Below are 21,332 nucleotides of genomic sequence, written 5' to 3' on the forward strand. Positions count from 1 at the left end.
CGACGGCCTGCATCCGATTGGCTCCACCAATGGGGGTCGAAGGGGGAAGGAAACGTCCGACCAATTGGAAGAAATCGGTCAGCGTCAATAGCGGATGCGTGATTGGTGGATCGGCATTCAAGAGGCAAGAAAGAAGCGATTGGCTCCGTTGGCAGCGTTCGACGTCATGTTCCTTCTACACTCGAACAACAGAACTTGGCCATTGCGATGATGCCAAAGGATGAATGATACAGTTATCGCTTCTGACTTGAAAAGAGAGCGAGATGTACGCCTTTTTGTGACGGTATCCTCCCATTTTCAAGAAATCAAGAAAGAGAACGATATTATTCTGCATGGCGATGATTCCGACTGAATTGTGTGCCTAGCAAAGCTCCAGTTCTTAGAGTATAGATGTCCAAAAATACCGAGAGAAGATGGTCTTGCCCACGATACCAGGCACAGAACCCAGAGGGAACATATTTCCCTGTATTTTGCCACGTGGGACAGGTATCCTACGGGTGATTTCCAGTGAAATCATCACGAGAGATAGCTAAAGTTTTTGGAAAGAAGTCGATTCTGCTGAAAGGGCGAAAGTGTGCATTGGAAATAGTTTATAAAGGGTTCCAGTTCTAGCATACATTGACTCTTTCCTCATTTGCCGATATACAAAGCGTTTTCGAGAAACTGAACCATTTCTTTGTAGCAACTGAGGCAAATGAGATTTAGGAACATGTCGCCCAGTAGCAGAGGGCGTTATACATAACCCGAGAAAGATACCTGGTCTCTGTGTGGCTTTTAATCAACTGCCTTCGAAGTTTTTTCTGTTTTATCGAGAGCGTTTTCGTTACACCGTCGTCTTTTTCGTCGGAGCTGATGTCACGTTCAGACTGGCTCCATTTCTGCTTCGTTTTAGCAGCTCCAATTCGTGATAGCAACCCCATTGAGCTTGCCAAGCCAGACAGAGAGCTAAACGTCGCTCAACCGCACCGGCTTCGCTGGGGAATGCTCGAGATATGTGTCACAATTAGACGGAGTCCCGAAATATCTCCTCCAAGACGCTCGTCGAAGAGAGGTCGAAATCGACATTAATCAAGTTTCCCGCTATTTCCGGTAAGCGAAACGGAGCTCTTGCCCATTACTGGATGCTCTTGCAGCCTCTCATTACTATATCCTCGCTCATTTAGGTGTGTTCGTACAAACAACAGTGTGTGTTCGCACGAAGACGTGCTCGGGATGGGGAATTGTTGCCCGGAGCACGCGCTTTTCTTGCACCACGGATTCAATTGATTTTTGCGCAACGGGTGCGTCGGTGCAAATGGAGGACATGCGACGTCCATTGTCTTCTAGGTACAGTATAGAGCTGCAACCTCAGCAAATTCATCTATTCGATAGCCCTCACTACTCTTACGCCATAATTGCTCTCGTAGTTTTTTTAGAAAATTAGAATCGAAAATTACGAGCTGTGTAGAATTCGCCATCAACTGCGCATTGCTCGCCAAGTACGGCGGCAAAACTACATTGCGTGCGCGTAACACTGGGTCTAAAACAAAAGAAGTCGGCTACATAGCCATCATGAACAGCAAGCCTATCGGGAACATATACATCACTGTTGCTTGTCAAATTGGGGATTATTTCTCACGATATCTTTCGTGGTGATGGTTGGCAAGGAGCGTGCTATGCGGTCAAGTTCATTTCTAAGAGTGTACCTCTAAAAAATGACTGTTTTCCATGGATAGATGATATCGGAAGCTATTTGTGCATTCGGATATTACATGGTAAATGTGGCAACCTGTCTCCCTTTTCTGGTATAGGCAGACCGCCTTTTCCCATAAACGTCACGAGTAAAAGTAAATACGGACCCATACGGCGGCACATGTGGACATATTCTTTCGAGAAATACATCAAATCTCGAGCTTACGGCGATAGTATTGCTGGAGACAGCGATATAGAGTGTTGCAAGTCCGTCGATTAAGGCAAGTTCGGGCTATAATGTTTTTGCGTCTTTTTTGTCAGGTTCATAGACTGATCGCAGCAAAAACGGATTCAAATCGATTAAGACTAAAATCGGGGAATGTCGGGTGCAAAAAGTAATCGACTGCAAGATAAATATTCTATAGCGAAACGTTCCGTTGTGATCTCGTCTCAACTTCCGAAAATAGGGTTCGAGTCTATTACTGACCCGTATTTCCAACATATAGTAGAGAAATAAGCCCATTCCGCGCAGCCCTCGTGTCCCCATCTGACCTCCGAGCACGAACGACACACGCTTTGTTGTCCTCATGCGCGAAATTTCTCCGTCATTTTTGCGCGATATTTTCCCCCTTTTAAAAACCGTACGACGCGGGAAAATTGACCCGAAATGTCACGATTTCATCTCCGATCCCGTACGTTACGTATCACGAACATGGAGGCCAATGACTCTCGGTAAATCACGGCTGCACGGTGATTTGTGTCCACCGTTGGGATTGGATAGCGTTGACGTTAATGGCTGGTGACGATAGACGTGCTCCGAGATATACGCCTTCACGATGTGGCCATTCGCATACGTCATTAGAACACGAAGAATACCCGCAGGAAATACAAAACGGAGGGTCATGAGGGTCGTGCGAACAAAAAGAAGATGCATTTGAAGCCGGACAAGGACAGTGACATGGTTTTTGACAGCCTCCGATCAGAGTCTCAACAACAGATGAGGCTTCGCTGTGAGACACACGAGGTCGCACTCTTCACGTGGTAAAGAAGATTTCATTGGTTGCGGTGCCATTCTCGAAGAAGGCTCATCTTCTTGCTCTCAGCAGAAGCCGTTCCGGGACTTTAATCGGGAGTGCTTTCGTCCTTCCATTGGTCATCTGCTGATTCGCGTTCTTCTGCATTCCTCAGATATCTAGGACTGATGCTTGTGCAGGGGACAGGAAGTCAAGCTACAATGGTCTTGAGGTCAAATGTCTAACAAACAAGGGGCGATACACAATGCCGTCTTGTAAACAGTCAGTAAGCAACGGCGGTGATAGAATGTCTGCGATGGGATGCATGGGATTGGATTCAGTCTACGAGTGTCAACCCTTGTTTTCCGTTAAATCGGAAATTCGTAACAACACGACAGTATTGGGGAACGGTGCAAACTTGCTAGAATACCTTTCGTTTCCGTCCACGGGGCATTTTTAATTTTGGCTCGTTCCACGACCCCAAACAAATTGTGGGTTGTTGACAAAGACACGTTATACCTAAAAGATATACCTTAAAATAGTGTTACCGTCGCTTCTTTAGGATATATCTACTGGTTTCATCTTTTATTTCATTGGTTGTATAACAATCATGCACCCATGCTGCCTGCACGGTTGTACGGAGTGTGGAGCTATAGTCAAGCTTTTTGTCCACCTTCCTCGTGTATTTGGGAGAAAGGATGATCCTCGATCTGTTGCTGTTACCTCGACGACGTCATCCCATCTATCATGGAAAATGGACGAACAGTTAACGGGCCTGACAGAGCTATCCTACCTGCCTCGCTTCGGCAGGCTAACAACTGAAGAAGAAAAAGTGTTCTCACGTCCCAGAACGGAACGACCTCGACACCTCCAAATATCAAAGAGCATATATACGTTTTGTTGAACTGCACCTCAATCTTCGCCGGTTGATCCGTGGGCTCTCTGACCTGGCTGGAGCTCCTCTCGTTCATCGCGTCACTTTCGACTAGTATGAACCATACCTTGGTTCGTGTCACCAATTATGTAGGGAAGCGGTATCGATCCCTTGCACAAGTTCAAACGTCCTCGATGATCCCTGTCAGCTGGTACAAGACGCGTGCTTCACTGACCACAATGGTGTTAGTTGGTATGACATAAGCAGACGAGGACAGAGGTACAACCGCTGTTTTCTTCCAGTTCACCGACCACCTCGTTGACGTCGTGTGTGTGGCGGAACACTCTTGGCGGAACTCTTGGCTCCTAGCGGGCAAGAGTGTGTAAAAGCATGTTCTGGAACTTGGCAGCAACCTCGAAAAAACCCAGAAAGAAAAATATTTTTCGAACGCAATGTTCGCGCAAAACTCACTAAATCCCTTCTTTCTTTACTCAGATATAATAATGTGGGGGTCTGTTCTTCGCGGCTCGAAAAATGGAACCTCTTCATTGATTCGAACATGTTGTCGCCGCAATGGCTGCGCAATTTACGATTGCCTGCCTCTTTCTGGCAGGAAGCCACTTCCACGTGCACCGATTTTAAGTGACTCACGAAGGGAAGTTCAAACGGCGGTTTTTGTTTCGGAAACACAGGGACAAAATAAAGGTGACATTTGCCAGTAAGTTTCGAGCGTTACTTTATACGTTTCTAATGCTTCGTGACGCTGTTCACTGCATTTAATTCGTGTCGTGTCTTTTGGTACAACCAATTCCAAACGAGAGCGGCAAAACCAATTCTTTTTTCGGACTTATATTATCCGTGTAGGGACAACTCTGACGTTTCAATCCACCCATTCCGTTGAGTTTCTCTTCGACCACCCATTTGCCATCCGACCACACTCTGGAAAATGAACTTCACCGCAGAGCACGCTCCTAGCCAACCATCATCTCGAATGGTACGCTCTTAGAAATGAACTTCGCCACATAGCACGCTCTTAGCCAACCATAATCTCGAATGATATCGTTATCTGCCCTGATTTGTTGAGAACGGGAGGTGTACGCCTTTTTTGTGACACTTATGCTGTTCATAATTGTCACAAAAAGGCGTACGCCTCCCGTTTTCAACAAATCAGGGCAGATAACGATATCATTCGAGATTATGGTTGGCTAGGAGCGTGCTATGCGGAGAAGTTCATTTCTAAGAGTGTACCGTTATCTGCCCTGATTTGTTGAAAACGGGGGCGTACGCCTTTTTTGTGACACTTATGCTGTTCATAATTGTCACAGAAAAGGCGTACGCCCCCCCCTCGTTTTCAAGCAATCAGAGCAGATAACGGTACCATTCGAGATGATGGTTGACTAGGAGCGTGCTCTGCGGTGAAGTTCATTTTTAGGAGTGCATTTCCAAGTCGGATGAGATACTCCCGATAGAATTCCTTCCTTATTTGTACGGAACAACGTTATTGAAGATCAGTTAACGAATTTAAATAGAAATCGGCCGTCAGGGGATGCTGGCCAGTGTTTTTGTGGTCGGCGTGACGTCACTTCCACCTTGTGACGATAGAAGGTACGTTGGTAGGTAGGCCGCTGAATAATCAATCCCTGCGCAGACGTTTTTATGTGACCAGCCTTATAATAAACCACTCGAGCGTCACACGTCCCAAAAGAGGAGATCCAAAGACATCAGTCGAGGTAGTAAATAAATGACGCAGTATACGCTGCTTTCAACAAAGTGACGACTCATCAGAGGCTCGTCTTTGTTCCACGTCTCTAAACTTACCGATTTGCGCAACCATATCAAGAGACGGAACACAAGCGAGGCGCCAATTCTGATCACCAGTCCAAGAAGAGAAGGGACGATACATTAATGACAACATTCCGTCTCGCATCGGTTACCGACCGATTCAAAAATAAACCCCCCACCCCGGGGACACAACGACTGAACATCAGCAAATTATATCTGGCGGAAAGAAGGCTCTAAATCGTTGCCCGAGGGTTAAATTAAGAACGGACCCTTTCGGTGTCATATGCTTTCATGCGGGCGTCTATGAAGAAGATGTTCGGCCGGATGGAGTACCATCATTTGTCGGGCTGTCGGCCGGGTTCGTGCATGCGAGCAAAATGCTAGAATCCGCTTCCTGACTTTGGCAAGAAACCGTTACCTGGTGAATTTCAGAGTTCAATTCAAACCAAAACTTGATAAAATTACTCGCAGTATATACTCTTAAAACAGAACTTGAGCGCAATGAATGTTCTAGCCAACCGCCATCCCGAATGATATATCCTTCCTCCCCCTGACTGGTTAATAACGGGAGGCCTTTTTGTGACACTCGCGTATTTGCGTTAATTGTCACAAAAAGGCGTACGTTTTCTACAAATCAGGACTGATCATTCTGTGCAATGGTTGGCCTTCACCGTGCTATGGGTTCGTGTTGTGGTTGTGGCCAAGACGTGACATGGCGTGCTGGCCGTGTCACTTGGAGACTGGGAGCTAGGTACCCGGGTTCGAACACCGATGCCGGCTGTACTGTCTGGGGTTTTTCCTGCGTTTTCCTCGGACGCTATCAGACATATGTCGGCTCAGTTCCCTTAGAAGTCGGCCCAGGACGCACATTCCCCCAGAGCGTTAGTCGTGACGTTGCCCACCTCTGTGAAGCCGACTACGGCGACCTCTTTCACTTAGCACCCCCACCATCTGTTTTAAGCAGTTGCAAAAGTTCTCCACAGGTATACGCCGGTGACCGCATATTTTTCTACGGCGAGCATTTTCATTACAATCTTTTGAAACGGTTACCGGAACACCCTGTATGAATTATTCGCATCGAGTAGCCATTCGCATGGGTTTTCAAACGCGTATTCCCAAAGTTACGCTATTTTCATCCCGTCACAACACGAGAGAGAGAAGGAGAGTAGACAGGGACTTGACCGTTCTGTCTTATTACATTCTTTTATTTTTATTCCGCGTTGGCGACGAGGACGGGCGGAGAGTTTTTGTATAGGAGGGAATGGAAGACAGGGAGGATAGTGCCGGTTCTGTCCAAAATTCTGCCGGGAAACTCTGAGATTGAGGAACACATCCCAGCGTTCACGATGACCTTGGAGCTTCCGCCAGCTAGTGAATGTTGTATCCACCCTACGTGGCTCAAAGGAAACCGCCTTCCGTTCCCCATCGAAGAAGAAGCGCATGTGGATCCACCACCAGGGAGAGATTCGGCTAATTCGTAAGAAGGCTTATTTTTAGTGGGATTCAAGAGAGACGTTGATGAAATGGCTCGAGCGATGACCTCCTCTATGGTGCTCAACCATATACCTCCTGTCCATTTCTTTTTCTTGCTCCTAGAAGCACGAACTGTATGCCCCTTTGGGCTGCTTTTGTTGAGGCCACAACTGCTAAGGAGAAGTAAATGTTGAAAAAGATTGCGCCAATGACGTTGAAATCGGGCTAAATAACGTTCCCAGGGAGATAATCCTTCCGTACTTTTATTTCCTTTCTGTGTGTGATTTCGGGTTAGAGAACCACCAAGTAACTGTAGCTATACAGGGTGTCTCAGTTAAATCCTCGGGCTAAATAATTCGCGAACGGGTGCACCAATAGACCAACTTTCTTTTTTACGAGTATCTGCATGTACGATACCACCTACAAGCTGCGCACCGTGTGAATGAGTGGGAGGGCGCTCATTATTTAAATAAAAATTCGAATGAGTTTCGTAAAAAACGTAACTTCTAAAGCAGGGCGCTGTTGGCATTAAAATGGGTATACTACCCCTTTTGGGACCTTCAGTGGACACCTTTTAGAGAAAAATCTGCCACCGAAGTGGGTCATTTGTTGCAGTAATTAATTGGTTTCGGTTTACATATCTTTGTCGCGGCGAAGCGCCAAAAGGACGTTCTTCCACTCCATTATCCACCAATGAATTACGTCCTTTTGCGCTTCACCGCGACCAGCCACGACAAAATACGTAAACCGAAACCAATTAATTACTGCAACAAGTGACCAGCTTCGGTGGCAGATTTTTCTCTAAAAGGTGTCCACTGAAAGTCCCAAAAGGGGTAGTATACCCATTTTAATGCCAACAGCGCCCTGCTTTAGAAGTTACGTTTTTTACGAAACTCATTCGAATTTTTATTTAAATAATGAACGCCTCCCACTCATTCATACAGTGCGCAGCTTCTACACTGTTAAAACAGAACTTCACCACATAGCACGCTCCCAGCCAACCATCATTCCGAATGATATCATTCTGTGCATTGATTTGGTGAAAATGGGAGGAGGCGCCTATCTGGGACAGATTATCTTGTCCCAGATAGGCGCCTTCCGCCTGTTTTGAACAAATCATGACACAGAATGATATCATTCGGCATGATGGTTGGCTAGGAGCGTGCCATGTGGTGAAGTTCTGTTTTAACAGTGTACGTTTTATCCGACAGATACTTGTAAAAAAGAAAGTTCTTCGATTGGTGCACCTGTTCGCGAATTATTTAGCCCGGGGATTTATCTGAGACGTCCAGTATAGGAGCGGTGTACAGACTGAGTGGACTCATTGAGAGAGAACAGCAAGAAGGAGCGGAGAGGGTGAGTCCTGGGACAACTTCAGGGGGAATAAGTGTGCCAAGATCCTTCTGGAAAGTCCGTATGAATACACAGAGAAAACATTGAGAAGGCGCGCAGACTTTAGCGTAACGTCGGAACTACATACACGCTTAGAAATCAACTTCACCGCATAGCACGCTCCTAGCCAACCATAATATCGAATGATATCGTTATCTGCCCTGATTTGTTGGAAACGGGAGGCGTACACCTTTTTGTGTGACAATTATGAACAGCATAAGTGTCACAAAAAAGGCGTACACCTCCAGTTTTCAACAAATCATGGCAGATAGCGATACCATTCGAGAGATCATGGTTGGCTAGGAGCGTGTTATGCGGTGAAGTTCATTTCCAAGAGTATACTCTTAAAGATGGACTTCACCGCATAGCACGCTCCCAGCCAGTAATCATCTCGAATGATATCGTAATCTGCCCTGATTTGTTGAAAATGGGAGGCGTACGCCTTTTTTGTGACACTTATGCTGTTCATAATTGTCACAGAAAAGGCGTACGCCTCCCGTTTTCAACAAATCAGGGCATGTAACGATATCATTCGAGATGATGGTTGGCTAGGAGCGTGCTATGCGGTGAAGTTGATTTTTCAGAGTGTATGCTATACATGCCGTTTTCACCGCTTCCGGATTGGTGCCAAAACGACACCCCGTTTCACAGCGAACACGCTCTGCGCCAACCACTGTGCCCATTGATCAGTTATCCGGTTCTGATTTGAGGACAGAGAGGGTCGTATACGCCTTTTTGTGGCAATGTGAACTGCCACAAAAAGACGTACGCCTCCCGTTTTCAACAAATCAGGAAAGCGAAAGATATAATTCTGCATGGCGGCTGGTTCCGACCATCCTTAGTCGCGGAAGGACCGGAAGTTGTGGGAGGGTCTTGTTTATGTTTACCCGAGAATGTCATGTATAGCCATATATGAGTGCGAAAATCGTGCTTCATTTAAATTTAGCCCAGCTGTATAGTTTGTCTTACTTCTCATTGGGGACATTTTTTCACCGGAGTACAACGTATTGAAATATGATGGAAACTCACGGTTCTAAGGCTGAAACCTCACGGTGTCTAGAGGAACTAAGAAATAAAATATGATTCGACCACGGTGTTTCGATTCCCGTCGCTGTCTGGCTTTTTCGACGAATGCATCGGCAAGATACATTACGCATAAGTGTCCAGCTGATTTAGAGACACCCAAAGTGGTTGGTAATTAGTACGGTCAATGGGGTATGAAGTGAAACGCCCCAATCATCAATAAAGTTGTTGTTTTGTTACCTTACAGAGTCACTGAGGACAAGTTACAGAACCAGTAACTATTTTACCAGTCATTGATTCTGCGGCGCTTTTCTTGTTGCCGTGAATCTATATGGCAACACGTGACGCGTTTCAGAAAACGAAACTTTTCATTCGATCAATGGTAAATACGGCTTAACCTGAGAAGCAAAGAATTTGAAAGGCACCAGTTAGAAGAAACATAAAGAAGACAAAGAGAGCTCTCGCAGTAAGCGTCTCAAAGGGCCATTTCCAGCCTTAAATAATGACGCATGGAAATGTACCGACCGCACGTAATGGCTACGTATCAATCTGGCCACCGCCGCGGGGGCGCTACTATCGTTGCTGCTCCCTTAAGAACCACACATTAGAGGCTCCCTTTTCCTCTTCTTTCCCTTATTTTGTTGAATGAATGGGAGAAAAAACGGTTCTTCTTTAGAACCCATATGCGTTCTTGCTTTGGTACGGAAATTTTGAGGGGATGATTGACAACAACAGGAAAAAGATATGGCGTGTCGTCAGAATTGATGTTTATAGCAACGTTCTTGGTCACCTTCACAGCACCCCTCCGGAGGTTGCCATGGCGGTCGCGCAAACTAACGGCGCTGTGTTGCACCCTATTCTTTCTTCACTTGTTGGTGCGCTTCATTACTCCGCCGGCAGTTGATATCGCCTTTGCGTCGATGCTGCGTTAAGTGCGGTGCTTTTTAATTTAAAAAAATCTTCCGTGGGCGTCCGTGCCTTCGGTGACTGCAGGATAGTCAAGTTTTATGTTGTTACGCAGACTCACTTCTCTTCAGGAAAAAGGAACAGTGAAATGTTGCTCACGGAACAAGTGCACTCAGCGAGAAAAAAGATGCCCAACTATACTTTGAGCTACAATTAACATTTTTGTAGATAGTGTCCAATAAAGAATTTCACGGTAATTCTTTTATTCGCCTGGCGTAGGAATACACCTGTGTTCATTTCCTTGTTCCGTAACCAATTAGATATGCCCCATAGATCCCGTTTTATTGCTCACGATATGTGTGTTGCCAGAAGATGATGGCTATAGATATGTGATGGCAGAACCATTAATATCGTCAGCATCTTCTGCGCGAAGCATAGAACTACTATACTACTACTACTACTACTACTACTTTCTACTTATGATTTCTATGGCACGAAGACTGCGTGCGAGCATGTTTCTATCTCTTATTCATGATCATGTCTTCTTCATGATATACGAGTTATACAGGGAGATTTTCTCCTTTCGTTACAGATATTTTATATTTTAAAAAAATCTACGAGGGCAACACAGATGCTGTTTTTGCAGATGGGGCAGAGTTGGCCTCTGGCGATGAAACACCGCAATAATCATATTCAAAATCAAATTGTTTTTGTTTTTGCAGGTCCATTATACTGTAAGGCGGCCATTCTGACGAAGAGGGTGAGTAACTACTAGATCTATTCAACTAAAATTTTAAATAAATGTTTTCGGGGAAATATGCGATAGGGCCAGACATTACTTAAAGTCATCCTATATTTCTTTTTAAAAATCCCGAAACGGTATCGTACCGATTTGACGCTGGGCACATCAAAATGGATCGAGCGCCAAATTTGGCTATGCAAATGAGCGACAAATGAATCAAACTTTCGTGCTAGATATTCCAACCTATTTGCATGTTTCAGGATAAAAAAAAAGAACAGAACGAGGCTTTGAATAATGACTGACTCCAATGCTATCTCACATTTCTCCGAAAACTGTAAAGTCACTTCATTTTATTTTATTTACCCTCATTACAACGATGAATTAATAAAAATTAAAAACAATTTAACAGATAAAAGGAAATTAACTCATCTGAGGTAACTAGTCGACGGAATGTCCGCCTATAGCCACTCTCATAGCTTTCTTTATTACAATTTTTTTTAAATACAAGCACTCTGTATGCACAGAGTGACCAGATGACTTTCTAATTTAAACCACCGGCCCATTTTTATTAATCAACGCCATTAATTTATTATTAATATTAATGATCATTCTGTGCAATGGTTCGCCTTCAGCGTGCTATGTGGTGAAGGACAGAATGATATCGTTATCACTCCTGATTCGTGGAAAGCACGGGGCGTACACCTTTTTGTGACGTAATTAACGTAATTAACGTAACCACATATAAGCTGACAAGTAAATTTAAAACCACATAAGAACAGAAGTGTCACAAAAAGGCGTACACCTCCCGTTTTCAACAATGAAATCGTAGGAGAGAACGATGTCATTTGCGATTACGGTTGTCTAAGAGCGTGCTATGCGGTGAAGTTCAGGGTGTAAGAACTTACCTGAAATTACACTCCTAGAAATAAACTTGACCGCATAGCACGCTCCGAGCCAACCATCATCCCATAGTTCTCTGCCCTGATTTGTTGAAAACAGGACGCCTTTTTGGTGACAATTATGAACAGCATAAGTGTCACCAAAAAGGCGTACGTTCCCCGTTTTCAACAAATCAGGGCAGATTCTTTTTTGCTTTCGTGTTAGAGCCGCGAAGCAACTGTGGCTATGATCGGCGTACAGACGTGGAGAGATGGAGAGAGGACAACAGGGAGAGACAGCGATATAATTTAAGATGATGGTTAGCTAGGAGCATGCTATATGCGGTCAAGTTCATTTTTAACAGTATATACAATTAGGCATTCGGGAAAGAAGCGAAAGAAAAGATGAGGCACACATTGGCTTCCCAATACCCCTCTCTCGAAATGTTTCGATTTCGAACGCGGTAGAAAGTTTCACGCCTTTCTAATCTGACGTCACGGTTTTAAGTGTAGCTTGTAGCCATTTTGAGTTTATTCTGTCGAACCCACGGTGCTAGGACGGCACAAACAGAGGCCTCTAATGCAAATGCAGAGAAGTAAAACACCAGGATTTCAACCCTGATCACATTCTGTGCCAAAGGCCGAAAGCACGGGTCATCATAGGTATACGATGATTATCTTGGACGCCGTTCCCTTTGCAACGGGTGGACAAAGCAGTTCTTGCGCGTCCCATTCAGGAAAAGCTAAAATGTGAAACTCCGTCTGCTTTTCTCCCGCCAGTCTTCCAGTCTTCTCTTGGTTACGCTAATGAAATCCGTAGTACCAAATCCGAATGCGTCAGTAACCAAGCTTATCTCAGCATTGGGAGAAATAAGGTGGCATCCGATCACAATGCGTTTCGTTTTGCTCATCAAAGATGGCGCAGAGGGAGTTAGTTTTGGATTTCGATGGCTCTGTTTCCGATTCCGGGCTGTTCTTCTTTATTTTGTTCCACCACTCCGGTTCGTGCCTCAAATAAAAGCGAGCTTCCGATCAAATTGTCATATAGTTTCTCCTGTCTGATTTCATTCTTTCCCTGTGCATAAATTTTCATGGAGGTCTCCGACTGCACTTCGTTTAGCCATTTTTCTCTTTCCCACGCCCTCACCCGGTCCGAAGTCGGAAACAGGGTTGCCAGACCAAAATCCTGAAACGTCGTCCTGAGCTCAAAGTGCATCGTATCATATGGAATGAGCTCAACTTGTCCAAGTTAGTGGTACCACGAATGCGGGAGTGCATGGATATACAGTGACGGATTAGCGGTAGAGTCTTCGAATAGAGCTCTTGAGGTACACGACATGACCACCGGGGTCCTGGGTATGCCCGTATGTTCTATATCTCCGACGTGAATCATGACTATATAGAGTACCAAACTTAACTAGATTAATGGCCACGGCCAGGACGAAAGAGAGGTCTTTATGTCGTTCAAGAACCACGATCATGGGCGACACATAGCGCTTGGTCGGCGAGTTAATTGTCCGCCAGCATAAATTGAGAAAGCGGAGGACATCGTACCGACTGATAATAGGCCGATTATCAGTCAGTCAGTGAGGAGGATTATCAGTCAGTGAGGGAGGAATTAATGTATACTCTAGAATTAAATACGTATGGCGGCACGATTAGGTACGACTTAAGTGCACAGGAGTCTCAAATCTAGTAACAGCAAATCAACCAGAAAATATGGTCAAGTCGCCATTGTCCAAATTTCGGCTCCACAACACTCAGAAAGTAGCCAAATCTGGCGACCCTGGTGAGAAACCGAGGCCGGAGAATCAAGTGGAGAGACGGCAATATGTCAGCCTTTGTGTTCCTCTCCACGTAAACTCTCCGTAACGGTGGCTCAAGTCCGCTAAAAGCTCGAGCTCGATGTCGTGCGGTAGGTAATGCACGAAAAGCAGCCAATCACTGAACCGTATCCAGTCGGCTACGCATGTAAACAGAGATCGTTGACTTGAGACCGTTACCTGTTACGCAATTACTTCCGTATCTCGGACTAATCTTTATGATGTAGAGGAGCGCATAAAGCTGACACGACTTTGAGGCCGTTGAAAAGAAATACAATGTTCTCTCCACAAACTATATTGCGTGGCCCTAATTATTTCACCATTACTAGCAATTTGCACGCGAAGCCCCTTCTGAGATAAAGACGAATCCAAAGCCACGCAAAAGATAAGAAGCTGTGGCGTGTCACCTTGTGTCCTCATTCTTCATTTTCATATTTTTCATTTCCCGTTTTTTAAACGACGGTTGCCAGGATGATTTGATGTCAAGACGATCCATGCGTGAGAAAGCGCGCTTTAATTGCGCCACCATTTGAAGCGGCAGCATGGACGATAATTAGCCCTAACGTGGCGTCATACAGCAGAGATGCGCTCGAGCGCATTGCTTGTGGCAGAGGATGTTGCAGGTGTCTCACGGTCAGGTGTTTCGTCCCACCTCGTACACCTGCCTCATATACAGCGAGGATTTTCCATAGACGTAAATACCGCTCCATTTGTAGCGACATGCACTCTTAAAACGCAACTTGACCACGCCGAAGGCCAACTATTGTACAGGGCGATACCTCTATCACTCTTGGTTTGTGGAAAGCCTTTCTGTGACACTTAACGTAAGTGTCACAAAAAAGGCGTTTCCAACAAATCAGGAATCAGAGAAAGATGTCATTCGGGATGATGGTTGGTTAGCTGCGTGCTGTGCTGTGAAGTTCCTCACCTCTTATAGGGCATCCAATGACTTGTAGCGACCCTGTGGCTTTGGATAGTACGGTATGGACGTAAACCTTGTCGAAACGTACGCTATGTTGAAGCATAACGTACGCATACCTTGTTTAACCTTCAGCAACTATATACAGGGTGTTTTCCTTTATTTTTTAACCCGTTTTTTATTTAAAAAAAAACACGAGAGCAGTACAGATACCGTTTTTGCGGGTGCGTTATACGGCCAGGTGGACCTTCTCTCCAAGTGAGTATGTAACTATACTGTGCGAGTAATTAGTTACCGAAAATTCATTAATTAACTATTTAATTATGGTATTCCGGCCAAAAGTGAGATCAATCCTCATCGAAAGCATTTCCATCTTTAAAACATCCTGGGACGAGCAGTCACGTTGAAATATCCATCGGCAAATTTTGCTCTATGCATTTGAGCCGAAACCGAAACCGCGCCCATCGGAAGTGCTTGACCGCATAGCACGCTGTGCGCCAACCATTGCCACGAATGAGGGTTATCGCCTCTAATTCGTGGAGAGAGGGGGGCCTTTTTGTGGCAATTTGGATATATGGTAATTGCCACAAAAAGGCGTACGCCTCCCTCTCTCCACGAATCAAAAGCGATAACCCTATCATTCGCGGCAATGGTTGGCGCACAGCGTGCTATGCGGTCAAGTTCTGTTTTTAGACTGTGGGACGACTGCGCTCTTTCCACGTCAGAGGGCCACGTGCTTTGGGACGATGGAGATGATTGGAGTACACTCTTAAAACAGGGCTTCGCCACATAGCACGGCGAAGGTCAACCATTGCACAGAATGATAACGTTATCACTCCCGATTTGCGGAAAGCGCGGGGCGTACGCCCTTTTATGACAATTTACATAACTGCATAAGTGTTCAACAAGTCAATAAGTCAACAGTTCAATAAGTCAACAAATCAAGAATCAGAGAACGATGCATAATGTAAAACCCCGAGAACAGCTCTTTTTTTTTTTCAGAGAACGATGTCATTCGGGGTAAGGGTTGGTATCAGGGTGTTCCACTTAAAGTGATAAAAATATTTTAACGGACGACGCCGGAGGATTGTGGGACTTTCGGCAATTACCTTCTGGAAACTTTTGCCACCATCGAGGAAGACTTTGGACAATTTTTAATTGCGGGAAAGTTATTTTTCAAATCGACTTTGAAAATTGCCAGGCGAACCTCACTTTTCTTTTTTCTTAACAGAAATATCAAGTCCTCCACGGATAACAGCAGACCCAACAAAAACTATGCACAGTATCGCAACCGAAATAGTCGCAAAAAAATTAGTGAAAATTACGCTTTAGCCCCGCCTGCTTGATTGTCGCAAAGAAGAGCGCGCAAAATGGGCGTCTACAGGAGGAAGTGTCCCCGCCTTCATTTATTTTGCCTTCTTTGTGATAAGACGGTTGTCACCAGCATCAAGGTCAAAGCAGGGGAAAGAAAAGTAAAACAAAAGGCAGGAACGCCTCCTCCTCTCCCCGCACCTTCCTTGCACTCTTCTTTGCGACACTCAAGCAGGCGGGGCTACCTTCATCGTGCTACACTCTTAAAAATGAACTTCTCCGCATAGCACGCTCCTAGCCAACCATAATCTCGAATGATATCGTTATCTGGTCCGATTTGCTGAAAACGGGAGGCGTACGCCTTTTTTGTGACACTTATGCTGTTCATAATTGTCAAAGAAAAGGCGTACGCCTCCCGGTCTCAACAAATCAGGGCAGATAACGATATCATTCGAGATTATGGTTGGCTATGAGCGTGCTATGCGGTGAAGTTCATTTTTAAGAGTGTACCTTTCATCGACTTATTTGTCGCGTTGCCGTAATAAGGGTGAAGCAAGCGTCCACAGGCACAGAAGGACGAACACGTGAACTAAGCACAAAACGGGATTTTGTTAATTTCGGTTTGGCCGCAACCAGGAAGCTAACAGGAAGCGGCAAAAAGAGCGTCCACAGAAAGCGCACAATGAACGACAGTGAAGCCATACGCATTAACCCTTACTATACGATACAATACAGCTTAACAATGTTGCTGGCATTCAGAGCCCATCCGTCGATAACGGCAGCGGATCCTTTAATTGGACATGACACAGCGAATGAGTCCACAATGGACCGCCAAAAAAGACAAAGCGTTTAAACGAACGGCAGGTATAGAGATATAGGAAGCCGCAAATAATGCCACATACGAGCACAAAAGGAGGGTCGCCCAAAAATGGTTTCCCGATACTAACGGAGCGGTTTGTACCGCATTGAAAAATAACAACGGCAGTTTGGGATGCATTCAGACCGTTTTTCTTTTTCCTTTACCCGGTTCCGAATTGGAGGCAAGTGTACTGATGATAACCTGTGTCAGACAGGACGAAACGTACGGGGGAATCGAACCCAAACACCCCTCCAACTGACCATTACACTATATAGGCCTCACACGCGCTCGTCCTGTTTCTGATGTGTTAAAGAAAAAAATGGGGTCTTCGTCTCGCTGTGGCGCTATTTCGTTTGGTCACGATGTCAGAGATCTCCATTCACACTTGTCGTCTACCTTATCGGTACGCACCTGACGCGAGCGCTATACGCGAAATGACCTTCGGGTTACAGCGGCGTCACTGAACTGTTCCCGTGCGTACAAAGCGTGAACACTTACAGTGCGTACACAGCGGTAATTTCTTGGGAAAGAGGCTTAATTAAGTCCCAGTTGATTAACGACATATGCACCCTTCAACATCCAAAGGCGAATATCACGCTTCCATTCAACAATCACAACACATCCTCTCGAGAAGAGTGAAAGAAAACTCACTCCCTGTAAGCTCCTTCACCATCCGATTACCGCCCCAGGTGTGAGCAATAACACTCGAAAGCTCACCGTAAAAGCAAAGCCGCAAATTTATGGCACCAACTGGGTATTTGCGGCGCAAATAAAATAACGTGCAGAAAGAGAACGTCATTCGACCGACGAAAACACGCATATGTTAGCGAAAGAAAGAAAGAAAAACAAGATCCAATCATCCCGCTGGCAAATAAGACGGCCAGCACGACCGTAAAATATCGGCGGAGCTTACGGGATTTGCGTAATCCTACTAATCCGTTTAAAAGGTGCGCTTCCGTAGCCGGGATTGGTGCAATCGTCCTCGCAACAGCTACCGGTACAATCGCTTTTCCGTCGAGATAAGGGACAAACATGTCCCAGCAAAGTGTCTGTCTAATGTATTCCACCCGATGCGTATTTACTCACCTGATGTCAAGTGTATGAACAGCGACGATGCTTAATGGGTATCGCGTTCTTCGCGGGATTTACCCGCACTTTTGAGCCTGATAGATTGACCAATTAAACGCCAGGGGCTTCAGAGATCGGAGATAAGTGAAGAATGGGTGACGAAGATTACATGGAGATGGTCACCTATGCGGGCTTCGTACATGTCGAAGGGATTTTTCTTCTTTTCTCAATAGCTGAATTGATAATGAGACTCGACTAGAGTGTGACTGCTTCGGGTCATTCGCCTGTTACGAGGTTAACAATCGGGCGATAGTTTTTAAATCTATATCCTCGATGGTCGAACACTCTTGGGTTTTATATGAGTCAAACCGAAAAAAAAAAAAAGCTTTTTGGTGAACTACAGCCCTACCTACTACAGTATAGGCATTGGCACGGTCGCGCACTGCTGTGCCTTCGTCAATGTAAAATCAGAATTGCGTGCAATTCATGTTTCTTCTTTATCTTAAATACTACGCCATTTTGACGAATGAAATTTCTCGCAACTATAATACTCATCATTGGGGATTTTATGTCGCGAGGCGGATTCTTCGAGGCTAACATCCGATGGTTCTTTAGCGTGGAAGGAAATCGCCGTACATCGCTCGTGGAGGACGAAGCGGAAATTTTAACGGCTGTTGATTCCAAAGTTGCACCAGGACCCCATCGCACAATGACGTCCCTCTTGATCCCGCGACCTCAGAAACAGTGATAAGGTCGCAACTCATAATCGAATATGTAAAACTAATCTCTAACCTACTATCACCAGCAGGGGCGGATCTAGAGAGAGGGGGGGGGGGTCACTTTGTCCTGACACCCTCCTTAATTGACCGAGATCTTGTATCTACCATGCTGGCCAAGGCTGGATCCCCCCCTCTCAAAAATATCCTGAATCCCCCCCTGATCACCAGTATATGAGACTCTCTCACGCCGCTAGACAACCTCGAACATAGAACATGCTCAATTTTTCTGCGTTTTTCACTCGAGAATGAGAAAGCCTTATCCGAATATAGAGAACATTTACTCGTCCATCGGGAGAAGAACGAAACAAATCGGCTGTCGCACGCAACCTCCTTCACCGTTCATTCTTTTTCCTTCTTTTTTTGTTCTTCCCTCGCATCTCAAAGCGCGCCAAAAATCTTCCCCAGCAATCAGACACAGACACCCCCGAAACAAGATTACGAGAAGCACGAGTTTGCTTCCATACTCCGGTGAATATTCGCCACGCCAAGAAATCGAGAGAGTTATCAGAAAAAAAAAAAGACAAAAAAAAAGGAGAGAGAAGACAGCGGGGAAGGAAGAAAGACAACCGATTCAAAAGGGGCTCTTTCTCTTCGAATTACCTGCCAAGTGGGCTCCGATATGTGTGTAGGCGGCGCTGCTTGAAATACATCCTTTGGAGAAGGGTATTGTAACGCAGAAAAAAAAAAAAAAAAGAAAGGATATCTTGAGAATAAAATGGAGAGTTCCCTCTCCGGCGTCAATGTACACGAAGAGCCGCTTTGAGAAAATTACACCTGTTTAACTTTGGAAGACGATTAGATCTGCTTGTTTCTCTTTTTCAGTATTTTTTCTGTTTTAGTATCTTTTTTAAATGGTCGAGGTCGATTTCGGTTTAATACTCGCGGGGAACGCTCCAAAAATTGAGAACTCTTCTCTGTATAAGGAAACAGTATCTCGATAAAAGAGACACTTTTCTGCTGAAACGGTCCCGAAGTTTACTGCCGAGTGATGTTCCCGGTGGTGTAGTGTCGCTGGGGGCGTCCTGAACCGACCTTTGCTTTACAGATCCTGAGCCCAAACAGCACAGCCGATGCAGGGCTTCGAAGCTGGGTCACCTCCCGAAATCCGGCCGGAAAGGATATTTCGTCATCCTCTCCCCTACAGCTGATATCCGGTGGGCGCTGCACCTGACTGTTCCGTCGAAACTTCTTGCATAGACCGAAATAAGATATTACGGTACAAAAGAACCAAGCAAAGAAGAAAAGAAAAACGAGACCAGACAGAATAAGATACCGTACATATTCAGTCCCCTCTGGGAATCCACATAGTCTGTGTGAACTCCTGGTCAGAATCACATCAGATATTCTCCCTCATTACAAGCGCGATAGATTCTTGGACAAGGTATGACTTTTCCTGCCCACCACGTGACAGAGGACGCGAGCTACGAAGGGAAGGAAAGACTGCGCACTCCGTATGGATGCTCGCATTTATTAGCGCAAGTTTTATTCCGGGAATGTTCCACGCAAACGAAAAAGCACTTTGCGTCGTTAGTCAGCATGGTTAAAAAACGCCCGTAGATTAAATTATCGCTCACGCAAACTTGTAAAGAACTTTCGTGCCCACAATGCGGATTTTGATTGTCATAACAGGCAAAAATTGGTATCTAGTTGAGTTAAATAACGTAAAAATAAAAGGAGAAAAGAAGAAGAAGGAATAGTATATCAGGAAGAAAGGTGATTCGAAACGTCCCACGCCGATCTGTTGAGCGTATAGGTATCGGCAGTACCTGCTCTGCGCGGGTCCGCGATACAAAAAAGCAAGTCTATCTGTCAGCATTTAAGAAGATCGTGCAATGACGCTCCTTTCTGCGCGCAAAAGAAATGTCGCGGATGTCGTAAAGTTTCTTCTTGGTAGATGAAGGCGCTCATTCGGCGAAGATTAAAAAGGGCGTTTCGGAGTTAATTTCGCGGGAAACAACAAGGATTCCCCCTTGTATGTACAGGAGGAGAGTAAATAACATCTATGCAGGGCTAATCTTGGAACCTAATGCGGTTCATGCGTGCAGGAGACCCTTTTGACGGAACCATGCGATAAAATAATATTCCGTACACCCGGAATATTGTCGTTGTCGTATTTTTGGGTAGCGGGTCCTCGAAATGCGGAGCGGAGTAACATTCCAAAGAAAGGAAGAAAATGCTTTTTGTTCATATGCACATCGTGTATTAACGCGAGTCGAGGTACCATATTTTATTAGTTCAATTTTGTCTTAATCTTATAATCGGTAGTTTAAAAGAAGGTAAGCAGATTTTCTTCTTTTTTTTCTTCTCTCTTTTTACGTGTATATTAACTGAAGCGTAAACCATGCACTCACAATTCGGAAACGCTTTTTCCAGCTCTAATTGTATATATTGAACAGCACTACACTAGAAGCCGACTTGGATGTACCACAGAAGAACTTATCCACTATCCAAACTTGACAGAACATCTATCGGACCTTCCAGAGCACGGACTGCAGTTAAGTCGATTCCACGTTAGCACCGCGAAGCAATGTGGCTATGAGTGGCGTACAGACGGGTTGGTATTCGTCGTCCTGGGCCGACTTCAATGAGACACACACACACACATAAATGGGATGATGATTTGGAACTTTGGAAAGTGTACCGGAAGACCTATAGGGAAAGCAGCACAGCCGTGTAACCCATCCCCACCAACGAGCCATTGGGCCATGCCGCTGTATGTATACTTACCATTATTATTGTGTCTCATATATTATCCACTGCCTTCGTATGTCCCCGAAATGAAATCTCCTTCCAAAGAGAGCGTCATAATTATTGCGCGC

General features: G+C 45.2%; 1 protein-coding gene and 1 long non-coding RNA gene across 4 annotated transcripts in view; one reads left to right on the forward strand and one right to left on the reverse strand.

Annotated features, from left to right (window-relative positions):
• The window catches only part of LOC135370018 (homeobox protein cut-like), a 340,306-nt gene that overhangs the window by 204,624 nt on the left and 114,350 nt on the right, over positions 1–21,332 (reverse strand). The window lies entirely within an intron of this gene.
• On the forward strand, positions 884–21,000 carry LOC135370020 (uncharacterized). Its single transcript, XR_010415184.1, has 4 exons — positions 884–1,089; positions 10,857–10,894; positions 19,559–19,667; positions 20,910–21,000. It is a non-coding gene; the product is annotated as an uncharacterized LOC135370020 (long non-coding RNA).

This window comes from Ornithodoros turicata, chromosome 10 (assembly GCF_037126465.1).
Source record: "Ornithodoros turicata isolate Travis chromosome 10, ASM3712646v1, whole genome shotgun sequence".
NCBI classification, from domain to species: domain Eukaryota; kingdom Metazoa; phylum Arthropoda; class Arachnida; order Ixodida; family Argasidae; genus Ornithodoros; species Ornithodoros turicata.